Source organism: Oryctolagus cuniculus, chromosome 5, assembly GCF_051225735.1.
Source record: "Oryctolagus cuniculus isolate XC-2025 breed Fujian yellow rabbit chromosome 5, ASM5122573v1, whole genome shotgun sequence".
In the NCBI taxonomy this organism is placed as follows: Eukaryota; Metazoa; Chordata; class Mammalia; order Lagomorpha; family Leporidae; genus Oryctolagus; species Oryctolagus cuniculus.
Genome location: NC_142871.1, coordinates 58,968,260 through 58,991,094, shown reverse-complemented (window position 1 = coordinate 58,991,094; position 22,835 = coordinate 58,968,260). Strand labels below are relative to the sequence as shown.

Genomic DNA, 22,835 nt, shown 5'->3' with positions numbered 1-22,835 from the left:
GCAACTCCTCTGTTGCCTACATTCCTCATCCCAGTGCCTGCGTCAGAGTCCCAGCTGGGCTCCTGACCTGGACGTTATGCTGATGGGCACCTTGGGGAGCTGAAGTTAATGGCTCAAGTCTTAGAGTTCCTGCCAGCCACATGGGAGACCTGGACTGAGCTCCCAGCTACTAGCTTGGGTTTGACCAAGTCCTGGCAGCTGTGGGCATTGAGTGAACAAGTGGATTGGAGATGTCACTCTTCCTGTCTGTCTGTCTCTCTGCTGATCTAATAGATAAAATTAATTAAAAAAAATTAAGATATTCACTAAGTGGAAGGCACTTGGCCTGGTGGTTGGGACATCCCCATATCAGAATGTGTGGGTTCAGCACCTGTCTCCAGCTCCTAACTCCACTTCCTCCTGATAGGGATCCTGTGGAACCTCAAAATGGTTAGCATATGAGAGTAAACGGCTCAGCTGGCGTTGTGGCGCAGTGGGTTAAGCCACCCCTACAACGCCTGCATCCCATATGAGTGCCAGTTTGAGGCCCCGCTGCTCCGTTTCAGATCCAGCTCCCTGGATGGGCTGAGAAGGCAGCATTGTCATCATGGCCCAAGTGCTTGGGCCCCTGCCAGCCACATGGACTCCTGGTTTGGGCCTGGTCCAGCCCTAGCTCTTGTGGGCATTTGGGAAGAGAAGAAGCAGATGAAGATAATTTTTTTTATCACTCCTCTCTGTCTCCTTCTGCCTTTCAAATAAATAAATCTTCTTCTTAGAAGAATAGTAAACAGCAACCGGGAACCAGGGACATGGCTGAGATTACTATGAATGCTACAGAGAGTGAGAAAGAAGGACTTAGGTTAGCGCCCCCAAAACACCAGCACTTACCGGAAGGAGCAAACCCCCTAAAGGCAGTGTATCAGACTCTGAAGAGAGACCCCTGCAAACAGCCACCCACCTGTGGAATCTCAAGACCTCAAGACCACCAGAAACTGCCCGGTGGTCTCAGCTAAGTGGTCAACCTGGATATTAGCACTGCGAACCAGAACAGAAGTCAAACCTGGGCGTTGCAGGAGATTGTGGCACTGGAAGAGCTCTACAGTCTACAAGGACAAGAAGGCCTGGAAAAGCAACAAGGACGCGGCATGTTAGTCCAGGTGGGAAAGGCAGAGGGACGCAAAACAGAGGTCAGAGCAATGCCCTCACCCAAGGACCCAAATTCAGAGAGGAGGGAAGGCTTGGGAGAGTGTGAGTGTGGGCGTGGCCTATGCTACTTACCTGCACCCTTCTCGCCTTTTCTCTAACTTATCCTAGGGAAGTTCTCCCTTTAGAACATGTGTTACTGCTGCTGAGTAAGCTCTCTTCTTTGCATGTTTAATAATGAGCATCACATTAGAAATAAATTCTGTGCTTTGTAAGGAAATAATCACAGTATTAAATTTTTCAGCAAAGATACTCCTGATATCTGTCTGCTCTGTAACAACAAATATTCACTCTATTAAGGACCTTTTAATGCTATTGAGAAATTATTACTGAAATTTTGAGGAAATACTATGAAAAATACAAAAATGCTTTAAAAGAACCAAAGGACGCAGTCACCTAATTAAATGTTACCTCTGAGAGTACACACTGTTCATCGAGTCAGCTCAGCCATGATGCTAAACTGTCACACCACAAAATCCTGATATAAAATCCCAACACATCCAGCATTTGCTTATCAAATGTTCAGACTGCTTATTCAGAGGTTTCCCGTCATGTTTTTAAACATTAAAATACAGGGCATGGGGAAGGCAGCACACCATATACCTGAAAGATTATGCTAATTCATGAAGAAGAGTTACAAAACACAGATTGTTTTTTTCAGTCTTACATTAGAGAAGCTTAACGTTCTTTGGCATCAGAGAAATTCAAGTTATTGCGGCTTACTGATTCAGCAAAACCAATTTTACGTAGGGAAATCGCTTCCTAGGAGGACAAGCTGTTCCTCACATGGGCTGGGAAAAGCAGCATCCTTGCCCAGAGATGGAATCTTTTTGGTCGGCTGCCCCTGCAAGGTGGAGGGGCTTGGGAGTCTGGGGCACAGCGCCATCTACCGTGCATCTGCGGGGACAGGAGCCCCTGACTTGCGCGTTCATCATCCCAGGCCTTGTGGGCAAGCACAGAACCCCTCAATGAGAGTCACGTGCCTTTGGTAAGCGGGAGGTTTCATGAATATCAGAAAAAGATGCGCAAGTATGCAGCTACCTAGTTCATCCAGAGTCGTGAGCTGATCAGTGTAGGGGTTGTAGGATAAAATCGTGGGAAATTTCCTGAGTGAGGGCAAATCAGTTCATACAATTTGCAATCGTTTTTCTTGGCATCCCAGAGAGCAGACAAAAAGACAAGGCTTTTAAAATCAAATCGCAAAGCATGAAAACTCTAATTAAGATGGCTTGAGGTCAGACTGAACTGGCTTGTGCCTCTGTTGATACAGCTGGATCGAGAGCCTAGTGGACTACAGCGTCTTTGAGTATGGCCCAGAACTGGGCGACTGCTTGCCCAGAGGGGCAAAAAAAAAAAAAAAAAAAAAAAAAAAAAAAAAAAAAAAAAAAAAAAAAAAGCAGTGCATCTCTCTCTCCCCATCTCCCTTCCCTCTTTCCCAACAGTGACCTGCGGCCAGCTGTGAGTGCTCTGGTGCCATTTTTGGACAGAGGCAGGCAGCAGCTACTCCAGCTCTTGTGTGTGTACCCAGCAATTAGTGGGGACAGGTTCTACCCAGTGGGGACAGCCACCACAGTTAGAGCACAGTTGGCAGGGAAGGTCTCCACCTTGTCAGCTGTACTCACCAGGCAATGGGTGGGTGGGTGGGGAACCACCCAGATGGAAGGGAAGTGCCCCCTGCAGGGACTCACATGTGGTTGTCAGGGGCCCCAGCATTTAGACACTCTTCCCTGCCTTCCCAGGTGCATGAGCAGGGAGCTGGATTGGAAGCAGAACAGCCAGGACTCAAACTCGCACCCATGTGGGATGCCAATCTTGGTGGGGTGGCTTAACTTGCTGCCACACCCCCAGCCCTGACATGGATCCTTTAGCTCTGCTTTCTAACAATGGAATAAACAAATGTGCCAATAGCAGAGGAAATTCATATCGTAGCCCTGTAGTTATCAGTTTGTTCAGTTCTTTGTAAGATGAACAGAAAACCAAAAGTCACCAGATATTTTTGAGAAAGGTTAATATCTTGGAAAAGAAGACTCAAGATTACCAAACAAAAAACTGATCCTTGAATAGACAGAAGTAATTAAAAAAATATCAACAATGTAAAATAATCAGAGAAGAGTCCTTAGGAATGACTATAACACCATCTCACCTTAAAGAAAAGTTCCTTAGTGATGTTAAATAGCCAGTTTTCACATTTCCTTGATGGTTTCACACATTGTTTTTCTTTTTTAAAATATTTATTTTATCTATTTGAAAGACAGAGTTACAGAGAGAGGTAGAGACAGAGAGAGAGGTCTTCCATCCGCTGGTTCACTCCCCAGATGGCCACAATGGCTGGAGCTGAGCCGACCCAAAGCTAGGAGCCAGGAGCCAGGGGCTTCTTCCGGGTCTCCCACATGGGTGCAGGGGCCCAAGGACTTGGGCCACCTTCTACTGCTTTCTCAGTCCATAGAAGAGAACGGGATTGGAAGAGGAGCAGCCAGAACTAGATCTGGCACCCATATGGGATGCCAGCACTTCAGGCCAGGGTTTTAACCCGCTGCGCCACAGAGCCGGCCCCTCACACGTTGTTTTTCCAGTGTGCATGTTCAAATTGAAATCCAAATATGGTTCGAATATTGCCATTGGCTGATACATCTACGAAGTTTCTCTTCTTTCCCTTGAGACTCTTTTATAAAGAAACTGGGTTGATAAAAAAAAAAAATCCATTTTGGAGTTTTGCTGAGTGCATTGTTATGGTACCAGTGTCTTAAGTAAAGTTATCGAGGTCATTAAAAGAGGACTTTCACATCAGGTGGATTTTGGTTTGGTTCCTTGTCCTCTTCTCCCAACTCCCCTGCTCAAAGCCCATACCTGGAGAGCTGGATTGAAGAGGAGCATCCGGGACACGAACCAATGCCATACAGGATGCTGGGCACAGGCAGAGGCTGTGCCCTTGAGCAGGTGGGTGGGAGAAGCAAACACTTCCCTAGAGACTCTCTTTGGCCAGAGATGGGTAGGTCTCCACAGTGTGGTAGAGTCCAGAAGTTGAACATTTTTGCTTCCATGTGTCTATGGCAAAGGCAAGAGGAAAAAGTGGTTTAAAATGTTTTTGAATATTAATCCAAATGTCCTCAATAACAAAACTTATAGCATATCTATCAATTAACTTAAAGGTATCATACCCTTATGAGTAAGGTATATTAAAGAAACTTCAAAAAAAACTGGAGTTAACTTATGTTCATCCATAGGATAACTTAATAGTTTAAATATTCAAAGGTAATTAAATTAATATTTAAATATTCAAAGATAATTAAATTAAAATGAATTTGTTTTGTGTATGCATCTCTCTTAGTCTCAAATTTATATAGTTTTTAAACAATAGGTAAACTAATTTAGAAAAAGAGTAGTAGTAAGGGGAAAAATCTTATCCAATGCAAAACCTTCTTCAAAGCAATAGAAACTAAAACACACATATTAATAAACTTGGTATTTGACCTTGGAAAATAAGTGAATTATTTAAGTAGAACTGGAAGACAAAGATAGGATATAAACTATAGGAATAAGTACAAAATAGGTAGAAATTTTATGAATATAAGCATAGACTAGGCAGGAAAATTAAGTTAGATTAAAAAATTAAGTATGAAAGGTAAAACTAAAAAGAATAGAAGAAAATACAGGGAGATTCTTTGTGATATAGAAATATTTAAAATAAATCTTTCAAGCATAAATTACAAAGGGAAAAATTACTCATTTGATTATATCCAGACTGTTGTTACCTGGCCACTGCAATAGAATCTGAGCAGATCTGCATTTTAGTTTTCCAGTTAGTGCTCAGAAAAGGACAATGAAGGATACATTGATGAAATTTAGGCACAAATGATAGTTCAAAAGAAGTTCTAGAAAATACTTAGTACCAATAAAAATTAATATTTGAAATAACAAAATAAATTTTTATAAATAAGAAGATAAGCACAACCGAAAATGGGAAGGATTATGATTAAGGCATAGCATAATTACTATAACATATAGAAATGAGATACTTAATTTCACAGCAATCAACAACATACAAAGTGAAACTTTGAGTTACTTACGGCTGAAATGCAAAAACCAGAGGGTTTGAGATGAGTATCTGGTCTACAGTTAAGACCCCTGAATTCCACATCAGAGTGCCTAGGTTTAGCTTCCCTCTCTGCTTCTGGTCATAGCCTCCTACTAAGACAGACCCTGGGAGGCGGCAGTGCTGACCCCCAGAACTGCCACCCATATGGCAGACCTGGAGTGAGTTCCTGGTTCCCGCCTGTGACCCAGCTGCTGTGGGCATTTGGGGAGTAATTCAGTAGAAGATGAGAGCTCAGTATCTGACTCTCTTTTTCTATGTCTCTTGCCTCACCTCCCCCACCTTACCGCCCCCCACCCCAAAAAAATAAAGTGGTCTATCAGGTGCTGGTGAGGGGGTGAGACTGTGGGGAGGTAACTCTCAAGCACTGCGGGTGGGGATGCAGACTAGTACAGTCACTTTGTAAAGCTATAAAGCTGAGTTTAGTGAAACTACCACCTGAGCTGTGCAAAAACACCAAGTGCAGTAGGCGAGATTTAAGAGAATGTTTATCACGTTATTTGTGATAACCAGCAAATGATTATGTACAAGAGTTATGAAGGACAGCCAAGGTATACATTCAGCTGCACAGCTAGATTGCTGAAACATGATTTTTGAGTCTAACACTATTTTTTTTTTAAATTTTTTGACAGGCAGAGTGGACAGTGAGAGAGAGAGATAGAGAGAAAGGTCTTCCTTTGCTGTTGGTTCACCCTCCAATGGCCGCCGCGGTTGGCGCGCTGCGGCCGGCGCACCATGCTGCCGCTGCCGATGGCAGAAGCCAGGTACTTATCCTGGTCTCCCATGGGGTGCAGGGCCCAAGGACTTGGGCCATCCTCCACTGCACTCCCTGGCCACAGCAGAGAGCTGGCCTGGAAGAGGGGCAACTGGGACTAGAACCGGTGTGCCAGCGCCGCTAGGTGGAGGATTAGCTTAGTGAGCCGCGGCGCCGGCCGAGTCTAACACTATTAATGTCAATTAAATATATATGCACACATAGACATAAACATATGTATTGGAGGCAAGTTGAAGTTGCTAATATTAAAGAGTTCAGATTGGCAGCCTGTGGAGAGGGGCAGACACTGGGCTGTACAGGATGGAGGGGATACAAGTCAACAAAATAAAAGAAGAAACCACTGAAGACAATATTTCAGGAGTTGATAGCAGGATCAGTTCTCTGCTCAGCTGACATTCTTACTGTGAATAAGCTGTTACACCCTCGCTTTTCCAGAGAAGTAGGAAGATTCGACATCAGACATGGTATGGTGGGATCAGAAGGAGGCAGTGCCCCACAGCTCATCTCCCCTACTGTCATTCACCAGTCAGTGAAAGAGATTCACTGCTCACTGGTCGCAGTAAGCCTCTGCTTTATACGGTGATTTGAATGTTGTTCCAGATGGGAGTCCTGGGCACAGACCTCATGGGCACCGACCAACTTCACGAACCCAAGGTGAGTTGGTTTATGCTGACAGCTGTTGTGGTGCTGTTGAGTTGCCAGGGCTTTGAATCCCAAAGACAAAGCATCCAGAAGGTTTTATGAGCACTCAGGTTCATGTTCCTGTTGGGCCTGTGCTGGATTCCCTCAGAAGAGCCAGAAAAATAAAGGGAAATGATTCTAAGCAAAGTCCATAAAGAAAGCTTTTTAGGACTTCAGTTAGGAGCACAGCAGGTGCAAACCTCTTTTTGCCTTTGACTTGTCTACTGTTTGGGAATGGTCTTTGATCAAAGGTTTCAATTTACTCCACTGAAAATGTGCCGATGAATTCTGACTCCTGCAGGCTCTTGTTAAAAGGAGCTGCTTTTTCGGGCATGACCTTGCTTGATTAAAACACTGAAGATGTTCTACTTTAGAACAGCTAATAACTGAGGACATCTTTTAAACATGAAGATCCTGAAGTAACAGAAACCAATTGAAACATCTTAATTAAGAAAAAATGGTATTCTTTGGGATCGGCACTGTGGTATAGGTGAAGCTGCCGCCTGTGATGCCGGCACCCCATATGGGTGATAGGTGCTCCACTTCCGATCCAGCTTTCTGCTAATGCCGCTGGGAAAGCAGCAGGAGATGGCCCAAGTGCTTGGGCCCCTGGGCCCATGCACCCACATGGGAGACCTGGAGGAAGCTCCTGGCTCCTGGCTTCAGCTTGGTCCAGCTGTGGCTTCTGCGGTCATTTGGGGAGTGAATCAACAGATGGAAGATCTCTCTCTCTCTCCTCTCACTGTAATTCCCTTTCGAACAAAATAAACAAATCTTAATAAAATGTATTCTTTTAAAAGGAAAAGAAAAGGGCTTGTCTGTAACTTAATGGATGAAATATGTGGCAATACTACATTCATAACTAGTATGGAATACAGGTGGTAGGCATAAGAAAGCTGCCATCCACTTTTGCATTTAGGGCAAAGACAAAAAATGGAGGAAAAACAGGACCCCTCCATACACTGGTCACTTGGTACAGAATTCATATTATATCCCAAAGGCCAGTGCTAGCAAGAACAGTGATACTAATGCACTTTCACCTTACTTTTCTTTTTTAAAGGTTTCATTTCTTTTTATTTTTCCAAGATTGATTTATTTATTTGAAAGGCAGAGTTATAGAAAGAAGGACACACACACACACACACACACACACGGAGAGAGAGAGAGAGAGAGAGAGAGAGAGAGAGAGAGAGAGAGAGAGATCTTCCATCTGCTTATTCACTCCTAAATGGCAACAACAGCCCGGACTGGGCTAGGCCGAAGCCAGTAGCTGGCAGCTTCTTTCAGGTCTCCCACATGGATGTGGGGACCCAAACACTTAGGCCATCTTCTGCTGCTTTACCAGGAGCATTAGCAGGGAGATGGATTGGAAGTGGAGCAGCCTGGATTCTAACCCTGGGCCTATATGGGATGCTGGCTCTGCAGGCTGTGGTTTTAACCTGCTGGGCCACTGTGCTGGCCCCACTGGGTTGTTTTTTATCACAGATATTTTGCCAGAGTGTATTAACAAAGTTTTCTATGTTATTTTTGATAATGAAGAAAAAAACAAAAACAAAAACAAAAGGGGACATGAATTTGACTTTTCACCAATTTAGACATGTAATGGGATTTTGTCATTTTGGGGGAACAATTTACTTTTTGGAGTTTTTAAAAAAGATTTATTTCTTTATTTATTTGGAAGGCAGAGTTACAGCAAAAGAGGGAAAAGACAGAGAGAGAGAGAGAGAAAGAGGGATTTTCCATCCACTGGTTCATTTCCCAAATGGTTGGAGCAGCCAGGGCTGAGCCAGGCTGAAGCCAGGCTGAAGCCAGGAGCCAGGAGCCTCTTCCAGGTCTCCCACATGGGTGTAGGAGCCATATTTGGGCCATCTTCTACTGCTTTTCCCAAGCCAGTAGCAGGAAGCTGGATGGGAAGAGGAGCAGTTGAGTCTTGATGCAGTTTGTAGGCAGCAGCTTAACCCACTGTGTCACAACACCAGCCCCCTTTTTTTTTTTTTAATTTTAACCACCCAGGAGAGCTGTGATGACAAAATGCTGTAGAGATCAACACATGTGCCTGTTATAGAAATACTAGTGAATACCAGTTCCTTCATAGACATCACTGAAGTACCGACTTTGAAAGTCTACTCCTGTTTCTGAAATTACCTGCATAGCTTCTAACATCAGGCAGTTTGTTGGCAATGCTAGCGTGCAAGGATAGAAAATGCAAACAAAGATCTAAATTTCAGGACATTGTACCCTCTTTTCCAAAAATTAGCCAGCTGTCTTTGGAGGGAACCTACTGCTAAACTTGAGGCAGGAAAAGCAAGGTAGGTTGGGAACATCTTAGTTGATAAGGACTAACATGTTCAGAATTTCTGGGGTAGTACTAAGAGAGAAAAAGCAGATGGGCCTTATAAAAGGGAGTAAGTAGTGACACAGTCAATTATTCACAAATAATGGCTTTGTACAGGAGCCTTGGTTACAATAATAATATTTTAAAGTTTTATTCATTTATTTGAAAGATAGAGCTATACATAGGGAGATACAGATTGAGACACATACAGAGAGAGAGAGAGAGAGAGAGAGAGAGAGATCTTCCATCTGCTGGTTCACCCCCAAATGTCCAGGCTGAAGCTAGGTGTCTGGAACTCAATCCAGATCTCCCATATGGGTGCAGGGGCCCAAGTATTTGGGCCATCTTCCACTGCTTTCCCAGGTATATTAGCAGGGAGCCGGATTGGAAGTGGAGCAGTGGGACTTGACCAGATGCCCAAATGGGATGTTGATGTGGCAGGTGGTGGCCCCATCCACCACCCCACGTTTCATAATAATGTTAAACAAAATGACATGAAGTGCACTCTGATTATGGAGAGAGAATTGTATTAAACAAGTGAAATTTTACTTGAGGAAAAGATAAGAAACTGAATGAATGATATTGTTACCCTAAAATTTTATTGACAAAAGTTCTGTTGTGTTTCCTTGGAAATGAGTATAAACAATCTCAGCTCTCCCACATTCAAGTTTGCTCCTCCCTAACTCTCTTTGTGGAGATTTGCGTGGAACAATACGCTCTCTTATCTCCTGATATATACTTGCTTGAGTTTTTGAGAAATTTTATTGATGTTGTGTTAAAGACATTCATCTCAGCCATCTCTTTCTCATGTTGTCCTTAGGTCAGGTATTTTCATTTGAGTCAAGAAATGAATGTCTAGGAGAGGGATGTCATTTGAGCAACAGTTAAGTGGACAAAAACGAATGCTTGGCCTACATCAGAGTAGGTGAAATTAATGTATCTGGATATATTAAAATCATGTACGGACTGGTAGTTCTATGTAAATTTCCATCATCTTACTTGGGGCTTATTCTAAACTTCAGTGTAAGTAAACTATGTGTTAGGAATATCCACAGGCTGCTTAGAAGAGCTCTTGGAGTGGTGACCATCAATAAAAGTCTGCATCAGAGGAGTTCTCATAGAAACCGTTGTGCTATTTTTTTTAATTTGTGACTATGTTTTAAAAGATGTCACATTAAGAAAAAGGTCATATACAATACAAAAATACAAAACAACACTCTACAACACATAAATCTAACAGAGTATATGTGGTGAAAGACTCCATCAAATATGTTTGAAGATATATTTTCTCTCTATTTCAATTCCTAAAATGTGCTTTGGAGAGGCCACTGGCCAATATGTACATTCTTAAACTAAATTATATAATTGTACTAATGAGAAATACAGTAGTGAGTTTAATTCAAATATGATTTTACAAGTCAGTAACTTAAATGAGCAGACAAAGTTACAGAAAGCACATTTTTTTTCATTTTCTATCTTTACATATATACAACATTAATTTTTTTGGTGTTTATTTCTTTTAAAAATAAAAAGCAGCAAAATACTTAAGCAATGCATACATTTAAATTTTTGGTGCTGGTATGCATTTTAAAAGAAACAACATTCTTCTGATTTGCCTCAAGTTCTGGTGGAAATGCATACAGGAATCAGCTAATAACCAAAAACCAAGGGAAGCACATTCAAAATACTGATTTAGTTTGGTAGCAAATGGTTGATCTTTGAAGACTAATAAAGTAAACAAGACCCATTAAGGTGAAGTAGGTTGTTTCAAACATTTGATAGTTTACATAGAAAGTTAATTTTTTAAAAATATTTATTTATTTACTTGAAAGTCAGAGTTACACAGAGAGAGGAGAGGCAGAGAGAGAGAGAGAGAGAGGTCTTCCATTCGATGGTTCACTCCCCAGTTGGCCACAAACGGCCGGAATTGCGCCGATCCGAAGCCAAGAGCCAGGAGCTTCTTCCAGGTCTCCCATGTGGGTGCAGGGCCCAAAGACTTGGGCTATCTTCTCCTGTTATCCCAGGCCATTGCAGAGCTGGATTGGAAGAGGAGCAGCCAGGACTAGAACCAGCGCCCATATGGGATGCCGGTGCTTCAGGCCAGGGCATTAACCCACTGAGCCACAGTGTCAGCCCCCAGTTAATTTTTTTTAAGAGCTAAGGCCAGGGCCAGCGCTGGGCTCACTTGGTTAATCCTCCACCTGTGGCGCCAGCATCCCATATGGGCGCCGGGTTCTGGTCCTGGTTGTTCCTCTTCCAGTCCAGCTCTCTGCCGTGGCCTGGGAAGGCAGTGGAGGATGGCCCAGGTGTTTGGGCCCTTGCACCCGCATGGGAGACCAGGAGGAGGCACCTGGCTCCTGGCTTCGGATCAGCGTAGCTCCGGCTGTAGCGGCCATTTTGGGGGTGAACCAACGGAAGGAAGACCTTTCTCTCTGTCTCTCTGTCTCTCTCTGTCTCTCTCTCACTGTCTAACTCTGCCTGACAAATAAAAAAGAAAAAAAAAGAGCTAAGCCCTGGGGCCAGCGCTTTGGTGTAGCTGGTAAAACTGCTGCTTGCAGTGCCAGCATCGCATATGGGTGTCGGTTTGAGTCCTGGCTGTTCTTTCTTCCAATCCAGTTCTCTGCTATGGCCTGGGAAAGCAGTAGAGGATGGCCCAAGTAACTTGGGCTCCTGCACCCATGTGGGAGACCTGGAAGAAGCTCCTGACTCCTGGCTTTGGATTGACACAGCTCTGGCCACTGTGGCTAACTGGGGAGTGAACCATTGGATGGAAGACCTCTCTCTCTCTCTCTCTCTCTCTCTTCCCCTGCCTCTCCTCTCTCAGTGTAACTCTGAGTTTCAAATAAACAAATCTTAAAAAAAAAAAAAGAGCTAAGCTCTGGTATTAACTGACAGCAATGCAATACCTAGTTTTATGATGACTTAAAACAAAACAAATGCCCATAAAGAAAATAATGCTGCTAATTTTATCTAAATTTACCTTCAGTCAATAGTTCAGTAACATTTTTTTTTCTCAATACAATACTCCCTTCTCTCTATAAGGCTGTTTCTGGGAGCCTGACAGTTTAGGTAATGAGAGAGTTAAGAGAGCAACTGCTCACAGTTTTAAACAAACAGTAAAGTTTTGCTTCCATCTTAATGTGCTAATAGTTGTGTCTAAAAAAACATAATTCTTAAAAGGTACCGTTTCTGATTTCTTTATTATCTGAAACCTTTGGAAACTCATCTCATGAATCACAAAATGACCAAATATCTGAAATCTGTGTATAAAACATAATTTATCTCTAATTTCAAACTTTTATTAGTGTACCAATCTATTTTTTAGAAATTTATTTATTTGAAATAATTACAGAGAGAGGAAGAGATGGGAGAGAGAGATTGATCTTCCATCTACTGGTTCACCCCTCAGAGGACTGCAAACGGCCAGCACTGGGCCAACCAGGAGCCAGGAACTTCATCTGGGTCTTCCACATGGGTGCAGAGCCCCAAGCACTTGGACCATTGTCTACTGCTTTCCCAATAGCATTAACAGGGAGCCTGAATGGAAGAAGAGCAGAGGGCATGGGAACCGGTACCCATATGGGATTCTGGCTTTGCAGGTGCCAGCTTTGCCCACGACACCACAGGGCCAGTTTGTGTGTACTCAATCTTAAAAAAAAAAAAAATAAGAAAGAAAGAAAGAAAAAGAAAAAGTAAAAGGACAAAGTGGCTCCAAAGATAGCCTTATACCATTCTTTAAAAAAGGAAACTGTTCCTTTTTTTTTTTTTTAAAAAAAGATTTATTTATTTATTTGAAAGTCAGAGTTACACAGAGAGAGAAGGAGAGGCGTAGAGAGAGAGAGAGAGAGAGGGAGAGGGAGAGGTCTTCCATCCAATGGTTCACTCCCCAGCTGGCCGCAATGGCTTGAGCTGCACCAATCTGAAGCCAGGAGCCAGGAGCTTCTTCTGGGTCTCCCACACGGGTGCAGGGTCCCAAGGACTTGGGCCATCTTCCACTGCTTTCCCAGGCCATAGCAAAGAGCTGGATCAGAAGTGGAGCAGCCAGGACTCCAACTGGCGCCCATATGGGATGCTGGCACTGCAGGCAGTGGCTGGCCCGAAATTATTCCCTTTAATTTCACACCACCCCACACCCCAATTTCAAAACACTTTATTTAATTGTCTTGGTCATGGGAATTTCCAAGATGAGATTTACTATTTCACTCCCATAGCTTCTGGTTGTCAGAAATCCCATGCTTTCCTTCACTGAAGGGATCTGGTTGGGCTGGTGTTGGTGTATCCCTTCCAGTCCTCAGCTTCGTCTTTGCTTCTGGAGGCATTTCCTCTGGTTTGCCATCGTCATCTCCATTAAAGCCCCTGCTACTGAAAGGGTTTTTGGAGCACGAGTCGGAACAGGTTTACTTGCTCCAAGTTTGATGGATCTGGCTGCTGCTTGCTTTGATGTCTAACTACCTGTGGCAAATCCAAGCTTGGAGACCTTTGTAGGTTTTGTTATGTGTGTGTGTGTGTGTCGGGGGGTGTCTGTGGCTGCTTCTTTAGCGGATCACTTCTCAGCGCTGCGACTGGAACTTTATCCTTCACCAGGCTTCTCTTCTCCATTTTCTAGTCTGCCATTTTCCCCGCCGTGCCTTCTCCTGATATGAAAGCCTTGTTTTTAATGAGGGTGCTTCAAGAAGTTAGTAGAAAATGGAAGTTTATTTTTGTGCCAGAACGTTTTTGAAACATATTCATAGTTTTTTCAAAATGCATATTTTTATGAATTTTTGGAGACCCCTCAATTGTTGGCCATAACGTGACAATTAATAGCTTTCCCTTCTACTTCATCATTGGCATACAGTAGGCCTGCCTTTGAGTTAATAAGCTCATGGAAACAACGCTTCTATGATACATAGCAGCATAGAGACAAGGGCCGCTACAAAAGGGCTGGGCCCCTGTGGTCAAACAGGGCTTTGCACCTGTCATAACTAGTGTATTGGGTTAAGTTCCAAGATTCAACTCTTCTCTCCATCTTTCCTAAGGAATCTTGCCAGAAGTGGGATCTGTGCATGTATTTATGTGTGTGTGCGTGTGTGTGTGTGTATGAGAGAGAGAGAGAGTAGAGAGCACAGACAAATCTCAGTTTATGTGGTGCATAGGCATCCTGAAGTTCAAGATTTCTAGATTAAGAAATTATCGTGGCCAGCGCCGTGGCTCACTTGGTTAGTCCTCTGCCTGTGACACCGGCACCCCGGGTTCTAATCCCAGTCGGGGCACCAGATTCTGCCCCAGTTGCTCCTCTTCCAGTCCAGCTCTCTGCTGTGGCCTGTCAAGGCAGTGGAGGATGGACCAAGTGCTTGGGCCCTGCACCCACATGGGAGACCAGGAGGAAGCCCCTGGCTCCTGGCTTCGGATTGGTGCAGTGCACCAGCCGTAGCGGCCATCTGAGGGGTGAGCCAATGGAAGGAAGACCTTTCTCTCTGTCTCTCTCTCTCTCACTGTCTCACTCTGCCTTTCTTCAAAGAAAGAAAGAAAGAAAGAAAGAAAGAAAGAAAGAAAGAAATTATGCTGCTATTGGATTAAAGGTAAATAGTACTTGCTACTTTCTTGTCTGCCCCCAAGCATCATTAAATATGAATCTTCTGGTGTTTATTTTTTGAGATCTCTGATATTGAGTGCTTAATTTAGATGGAGCATTTGGATGGATAGGATGTTGGAATACACTGTTTAAACATCACCATGTAATTTAGGAGTTACTCCCAATACTCTAGAAAGAAATAGTGTGTACCTAGTGGATATTTTAAAGACTGGCATAGACTTGTGCAAAACAGGTTGAGACTGGCAAAGTTAATGGTGGCAACATCGCCTTCCCTTGGCACTCTGTGAGTGGAAGAGGGCGATGATGTAAGAGGGATGTGTGCAGGGTGTGGTGGAGCCTGCCTGCTTCACTCCACTGCTCTTTGTAAAATGTTGGATGAGACACTGTTTTCACAGAAAGAAGAGTCAAGTATTTGGGTATGATGGCATAGAAAGTGAGCTTTCTTTTGAAAAACATGTAAAGATCAGGGCCGGCGCTGTGGCTCAATAGGCTAATCCTCCACCTAGTGGCGCCGGCACACCGGGTTCTAGTCCCGGTCGGGGTGCCGGATTCTGTCCCGGTTGCCCCTCTTCCAGGCCAGCTCTCTGCTGTGGCCCGGGAGTGCAGTGGAGGATGGCCCAAGTGCTTGGGCCCTGCACCCCATGGGAGACCAGGAGAAGCACCTGGCTCCTACCTTCGGATCAGCGTGGTGGGCTGGCCGCAGTGCGCTGGCCATGGCGGCCATTGGAGGGTGAACCAACGGCAAAGGAAGACCTTTCTCTCTGTCTCTCTCTCTCTCACTGTCCACTCTGTAAAAAAAAAAAAAAATATGTAAAGACCAAATTTATTTTTTCCTCATATGGAAGGTGTTATATGTGTGGATTAATTAAAATCACTTGGGTGAAAAAGTGTTCCAAAAATAATAAAGCTACTATCAGATTTTAGAAATAGTAATTAAAACATACATAAAAAATGCTTGTTTTTGAGTGTTCATTCGTATTTTGAAATTGGGGACATGTGTAATATTTCTAACAGACCTGCAAGCAATGTGTTATTTTTGAAATTAAATTACCTGCTCCAAGACTCCAAACAAAAATCTATGTGAATTTGGCTTATTGGGAAAATTTTTTGCTATGCTTCATAATTTGCTTTATTTATTCTTTTAAAAATGATTTATTTATTTATTTGAAAGCCAGAGTTACAGAAGGAGGGAGAGATGCAGAGATCAATCTTCCATCTGCTAGTTCGCTCCCCACATGGTCACAACCAGCCAGCACTAGGCCAGGCCAATGCCAGGAGCCAGGAGCTTCAACCAGGTCTCCCACATGGGGGTCAGGGACCTAAGTATGCAGACCATCTTTTGCTGCTTTTCCCAAGCTGTTAACAGGGAGTTGGATGGGAAGTGGAACAGCTGGGACATGAACCAGCGCCCATATGGGATGCTGATGCTGCGGATGGCAGCTTTGCTTGCTCCTATTTTATTTATTCTTAGAGAAAAATCAAGATGAAACAGAATTCTATGCTGTAAAGTTAAACATATCATAATTATATAGAATTTTTAAATTACCAGGTTCTTTAGATAAATCAGATATCATAATTTTAAAAGAAGCTTCAGTCAGAGAGTGATTTTCTGTGATTTTGCTAAGCTATACATTGGGAAGGGGCATGGTAGAGGCAGTGTGGCCAAAAATTGGGAAAACCACAGTTTCCTTTTTTTTTCCAAAAATTATTTATTTACTTATTATTTGAGGGAGCAGTGGGGAAGTGGAGAAAGAAAAGGAGAGAATGACACAGAGATCCAATCTCTGGCTCACTCCCCAGAATGCCAGCAAGGTTAGGGACTGTACTGGGCTGGCTGAAGCCAAGAGCAAAGGATTCAATCCAGGTCTCCCATGTAAGTGGCAGAGACCCGATTACCTGAGCTGTCATGTGTTGCCTCCTAGGGTCTGCAGTGGTGGAAGTTGGAGTTGGGAGCTGGAACTGGGAATTGAACCCAGGCACTTTCATGTGGGACACTGAATTTGTATCCAGTTTCTTAACTGCTAGGCTAAATTCCCAACTCACTGGAGTTTTTTGTTTGTTTGTTTTTTTAACAAAAGGTATACAGAAGTTCAACAGCAGCCCCACAGACACAGAGAGCAGTTAAAAATCTTGTGATATGAGACTGAATGTTGACCCATGGCCTGGTATTATGGCACAGCAGGTTAAGTCACTGCTTGAGATGCTACCATGTCTTATTGAAGTGCTCATTAGAGTCCTTTGGCGCCTCTTCTGATCCAGCTCCCTGCTAATGTGCCTGGGAAAACAGTAGAATATGGGCCAAGTACTTGGGCCCTTGCCACTCATGTGGGAGATCCTGATGGAATTTCTGGCTGGTGGCTTTGGCCTGGCCCATCCCAGACCTAATTATTGTGGTAATTTGGTGAATGAACCAGTAGATGGAAGATTATTATTCTCCCCCACCACCCCTTCTCTCTTTCTTACTTTCTCTCTGCCTTTCACATCAATCAATCATGAACACAAAGTTGGCCCAAATCTTCTCTTTCTTGGTTGAGAGGGAGAAATACACCCAGAAGTTTAGCTAGTCATGCTGATAACATTCCAAGAAAGATTTTAAACATTAGCCCTTTGAAATCAGAATTATAAATTTTGGTTTTGGTTGGATATTTCAATATGAACTGATTGCTTTTCACTTATAAGTGGACCTTTTTGGGGAGGGTGAATTTGAATATTACTGAAAATTACTGTATTATTATATACTTGCTGGTGAGCTCCAGCTTCACCAAGCAAAAAGTGCTTAGTTCTGTGACCTGGGAGCCTGGAGGGATTGCCCAGGGATTCTCTGTCTTGATGTGCATGAATGTTACATGGAAAGATCATCTGTCCCAAGTGTGTGCGCCTCAAGCCCAGGGCTTCTGATGCTGGAGTTCTGTGTTTGGGAGGGAGGTGAGAGTGAGGCATCTTCAACAAGAAGCCCCCGTGACCCTGAAGCAGGTGGTCCAGGGGTTATCATTCAGAGCATCATCAGCCAAGTTGAGGCAAATAATGTTGAGGTTTATAAAGACTTACAAATGAATTTACTGAGAAAAGTAATATATATCTAATTGTGGAGTGTGTGTGTGTCTGTGTGTGTACATGTGTCTCTGTGTTTATTTTTGGAAGACTGGTAGGTGGATCAAAGATGGCTGAAATACAATTTCCCTGCTGTTAGAAAATCTGAATTCACTGTAAATGGCAGGTTCTCCCAGGGCATCCTGCTGGGGCCAGGGTGGAATTCCTCACACCTGCTCTGCATTCTCCCATCAGGGCTTTCAACCTTGTTCTTGCATCTGCTAGTAATGTCTTTCCCTATCCTCCTGACCTCCTCTCCTCAGTGAGAATTTACTACCTGCCACTTCCACAAGGGCTTTCCCTTCCCCTGTCACCAGGGACCTCTTTTCCCTGCTTCGATTTCCTTCATGGCACTTTTTTTTCATTTGACAAATAGAGAGAGAGAGAGAGAGAAAGGTCTTCTTTCCATTGGTTCACCCCCAAAATGGCCGCTACGACTGGAGCTATGCCGATCTGAAGCCAGGAGCCCGGTGCATCCTCCTGGTTTCCCATGCCGGTGCAGGGGCCCAAGTATTTGGGCCATCCTCCCGGCCCTCCCAGGCCACAGCAGAGAGCTGGACTGAAAGAGGAGCAGCTGGGACTAGAACCTGGCGCCCATATGGGATGCCGGCGCTGCAGGCAGAGGATTAACCAAGTGAGCCATGGCACCGGCCCTCTTCATGACACTCTTACAATGTGCTGGAATATGACTGTCTATTTTTCCAGTGTCCCTGTCTTGAGACCATAAGCACCAAGAAGGCAGGGATTCTTGTGTGCTTGCTTGAGAACTGAATTTCTAGGACCCACAATTAGGCAGTTGAGGAGTATTTGTTGACTAATGAATAAATTCATCCTTTGAGTTTACCTTCCAAAAGAACTCCAACGAAACTTCTAATCAAAATGTAACTGGTTTTGTCATCTATTGTCTAGGGATCAGACTGAATGTTGAAAGAATTTACTGACTACCTGAATATATGCAGAGTTGTTCCCCTTTGTCTCAATCCCTAAGGAAATTGATCTGATGCTCCCTGGCATTCTAATGGCCATTGCTGTTCCTTTGTAAATTTAAGAAGAGTGATGGACACTGGGTACCAGTGTATTCCTTCAGCTGGGTTAGAGGTTAATGAATGTATAAGGAATATCTCAAATGGTATGTGTGTGTGTGCGTGCATACGTGTGTTTGTGTGTGTGTATGTGTGTGGTGGGAGATTGCCATTAGTTTTATCATCTACACACAGTGGTGGAGGAAGGATGGTATTAAGAGAGTATGAGGATACTTCCAAAAGTTTGTGAATAGTAGAACAATTAACCAAGTTTAGCTTTATTTTGTGCATAAATGTGGAAATTCATGCAGATTTTTCATAACACTCATTTTAATGAACTTTTTGAAGACCACTCATAGCATGGATTTCAAAACTTTTTTGCATTTAAAACAACCTATCTTTCAATTCCATTTTCCAAGAGACTTTGAAGTACTGTCATATATTTGTTAATATTCAACCAGGAAAACAGCTTATGCCAAGTAGATCAATAAAAGGGACCCAGTAGGAGAACTAGACACAGAAATGATGGGTGAGCTGAGATGTTAGAAAGGGAGAAAAGAACGCTAGCAGGAATTATTAGCTACAGCAGGATTTTCCTACCAGCTGTAGGAGGAGAAAGGGAAGGAGCAGGTAAGTACTGCTAGAGCCTTGGGGGCTGGGACCACAGAGGCAGTGCTGTCCAGAGGAAGACAGAGTTCCTGGAGATTAACCACTTCCAGGGCTGCCCTCACAACAGCTATATAAGAACTGTCCTGACTTCTCCTTTCTATTGTTCCCACCCACTGAACTGGAAGACAATGGTGCAAGGAATTTGCAAAGGTCCTTCCTGTTCACTAGACAGTAGCTTAGAGAAGGGGTGGAATAGGTCTGAGAGTGCACAGGGATGGGAGGAATTGGAAGGGAGTGTCACATAACTATTATGGGTCAAGTTTGCGTTGAATATTATAACGCCATGGTGTGGAGTTCACCACATGATATAAAAACATCATAAGATTCTGTCTCACAGCTGTGTCTTGTTTGCATCAACCTAGAAACAATAGACTGTATCTACCGAAGTGGTGACTAGGAGTTAGAGAATGATGACATCAATGATGAAACATCATTTATTAACATTATTTATTTTCCTATTGACTGCTACTGTTTTGTTCTGTCAAAACTTGTTTACCCTTAGGTCTTTGACTCCCTTAATGGAATCTGAAGATATTCTGAAATTTTTTCTCACTTGTAGTTATTATAGCAGTTGGATTTCGAATTTTGCGGCTTAACTATTTGTCTGCTCCTCTCTGTCAGTAGCGAATGAACTTTTAGCTTTTGCAACTCAGAACTTGGGAATGGGATGGCTGTCATGTCACCCCAGCTCCTTTCCTGCTGTCACTTCCTTGGTGCTGAGAGGAGCAGGAGGAGGAAGGAGGGATATTTTCCACAAATCCACGGGCTTCATTCTCCCATTGCTCATCAGAGAGTCCATACAGGCCATACAGAGCAACAGACAACCCTGGGCCACGGAGGGGGTGCATGTTTGGCTGTTTGGAGGGCATCTCCCCTCCTGAGGCCTTGGAAGGTGTCGTCTACAAGGCCTGCTTGATGCTCATCCCTGTCCCCTAAGACAAAGTCACCCAGACATCTTCTTGCTGCAAAGTTGCCTCTCTCAGGGAAGGCTCTCTTGGAGGAACCAGTACAGTGGCTGAATCTCGACCACTTCTTATACAGTTTGCTTCACCATCCATAGGACGTTCATCAGTGTTTATACCTAAAATGGTGGGAATGCATCCAACAAGGCACTGGCTCTGCACCAAGGCCTCTCTCCTGTCTCTTCTTTTGCATAGAGGCCATGATATATAAAAATCAAGCAAAGTATTATAATATTCTCCTAAGAATAGAGACACTGTCTGCATTGCAGATTTTTAAATGTTTAAATTGAGTCTAACACACATATGGAGAAGTATATAAATTATAAGTGTAAAGTTTAACAATTTAAAAAGAAATGAACCTGCCCATGTGAACACCCACACCAAGAAACAATCAAGAAGCTGAGATAAATGAAACCAGTATCTACTCTTCTGATTTGGCTTCCTTTGCTCAGTATTATGTTTATGAAGGTTTCCTGTGCTGTTGAATAGTTGTGCCTATTCCTTCTGAAGAGTAACACTGAGGACCATAACTAAATATGAGTATTCCATTATGCGGATACACCACCATCTACTTTTCACTTGCTTTTTGATGGGCATTTGGGTATCTCCCAGTTTAGGGCTATTATGAAAAGTGCATTCTTTGTCATGCCCTTTGGTGAACATATGCACATACATATTTTATGTGCAGAGGGTCCTAAAAGACTGACAGTTTTCCAACACGTTTGTGTCAATTTACTGCTCCCATCATCAGTGAGTATATGAGAATTTTGGTTGCTCTCCAATCTTACACACACGATATTTTCTTCCTTTGGGGATACGTTAGTGGTACTGCATTATGCTTTTAATTTACTCAATCATGATTCTTGTTGTGAATCTTAAGGGCTTACTTAAGTCATTTCTCCCATTTCTGATTGGGTTGTCTTTTTTTTTTTTATTTGACAGTCAGAGAGAGAAAGACAGAGAGAAAGGTCTTCCTTCCGTTGGTTCACCTCCCAGATGGCTGCTTTGGCCAGTGCACTGCACCAATCCGAAGCCAGGAGCCAGGTGCTTCCTCCTGGTCTCCCATGCAGGTGCAGGACCCAAGCACTTGGGCCATCCTCAACTGCCTTGCCGGGCCACAGCAGAGAGCTGGACTGGAAGAGGAGCAGCTGGGACTAGAACCTGGCACCCATATGGGATGCTAGTGCCACAGGTGGAGGATTAACCAAGTGAGCCATGGCGCTGGCCCGTGTCTTTTTCTTATTGATGTTGTAGTTCTTTATGTAATTTAGTTACAGATCCTGTATTACATAAATTTATCACATGTGTAGTCTATTATAAGGATTACTAGGCCAAATCTGGAAGCTAGGAACTCAGTCCAATTCTCCCATGGGTGTGGCAAGAGACTGATTACTTGAGCCATCACTGCTACCTCATAGGGTCTGCATTGGCAGGAAGCTGGAGTCAGGAGCTGGATCTGAGAATCAAACCCATGCACTCCAATATGGGATGTGGATACCTTAACTGCTAAGCTAAACAGCTGCTTCTGATTGCTGCAATTTTAATTCCTTTCCCTTCCTGTCTATACTGGAAAGACATTTAAAGCATATATTTTACAATAATAATATACAATATACAATAAAAGACAGTATTATAAGGCCTAAATATAATTTTCAGTTTTAAGAAATGGCAAAATCACAGTCAAATAAATTCATCTGGGTTTGGACATTGAGTATATTTTGGTTTATGATTTTCTTTATTAAAATTTTGTTTAAGGTCTGCAAATATCATGCATTTCATATAAACAGATTTAGCAACATAGTGATGCTTCTTACCATAACCTTCCTCCCACCCATACTCCTACCCTTCTTCTTCCTTCCTCTCCTATTGACACTCTTAATTTTTACAGATACCTATTTTCAGTTTGATTTATACTCATAAGATTAACTCCACACTAAGTAAAGAGTTCAACAAATAGTATGAAGAAAAAACACTGTTCCTCAAGAATAGAGACAAGGGCTGTAAACAGCTAATCCTGAACTGATTAACGTTATTGAGTTCCTTAAATATTTTCAATTCTAGCACAAAATTTAAATCTGCATTTCTCTAAGTGAGGCAACGCAATTGAACTTGTGATAATAAGAATGTTACTTCTTGGAAGAGTAGGTAAGCCAAGGAAGAGTAATTTCTGCCTCTATTCTAAGCAATCTTAGTGTGTGGGGGAGCACTGAACAAAGCACACCTCTCTCTAAAGGACAGGTGACGTGAGAGTTGGGCATTCTTGTGAGTCTTGGTCATGAGAAACAAAAATGCTGTTAGCCTACTGCTCTTGTAATTGCTGGTGCTTGATGGATAAAGAAGATGTGAGGCCTCTTATTTAAAAAGCAGGAAAAGGGGCCAGTGTTGTGGCTCAGCCAAAAGGGCTGTCTGTGACGTTGACATCACATATGAGCACTGGTTTGTGTTATGGCT

The 22,835-nt window shown here is 43.2% G+C and overlaps 1 pseudogene; it reads right to left on the bottom strand.

The window, feature by feature from the left end:
- Positions 1-13,220: 13,220 nt before the first annotated feature.
- On the bottom strand, positions 13,221-20,480 carry LOC149126515 (PEST proteolytic signal-containing nuclear protein pseudogene; annotated as a pseudogene).
- Between the last annotated feature and the right edge of the window lie 2,355 nt (positions 20,481-22,835).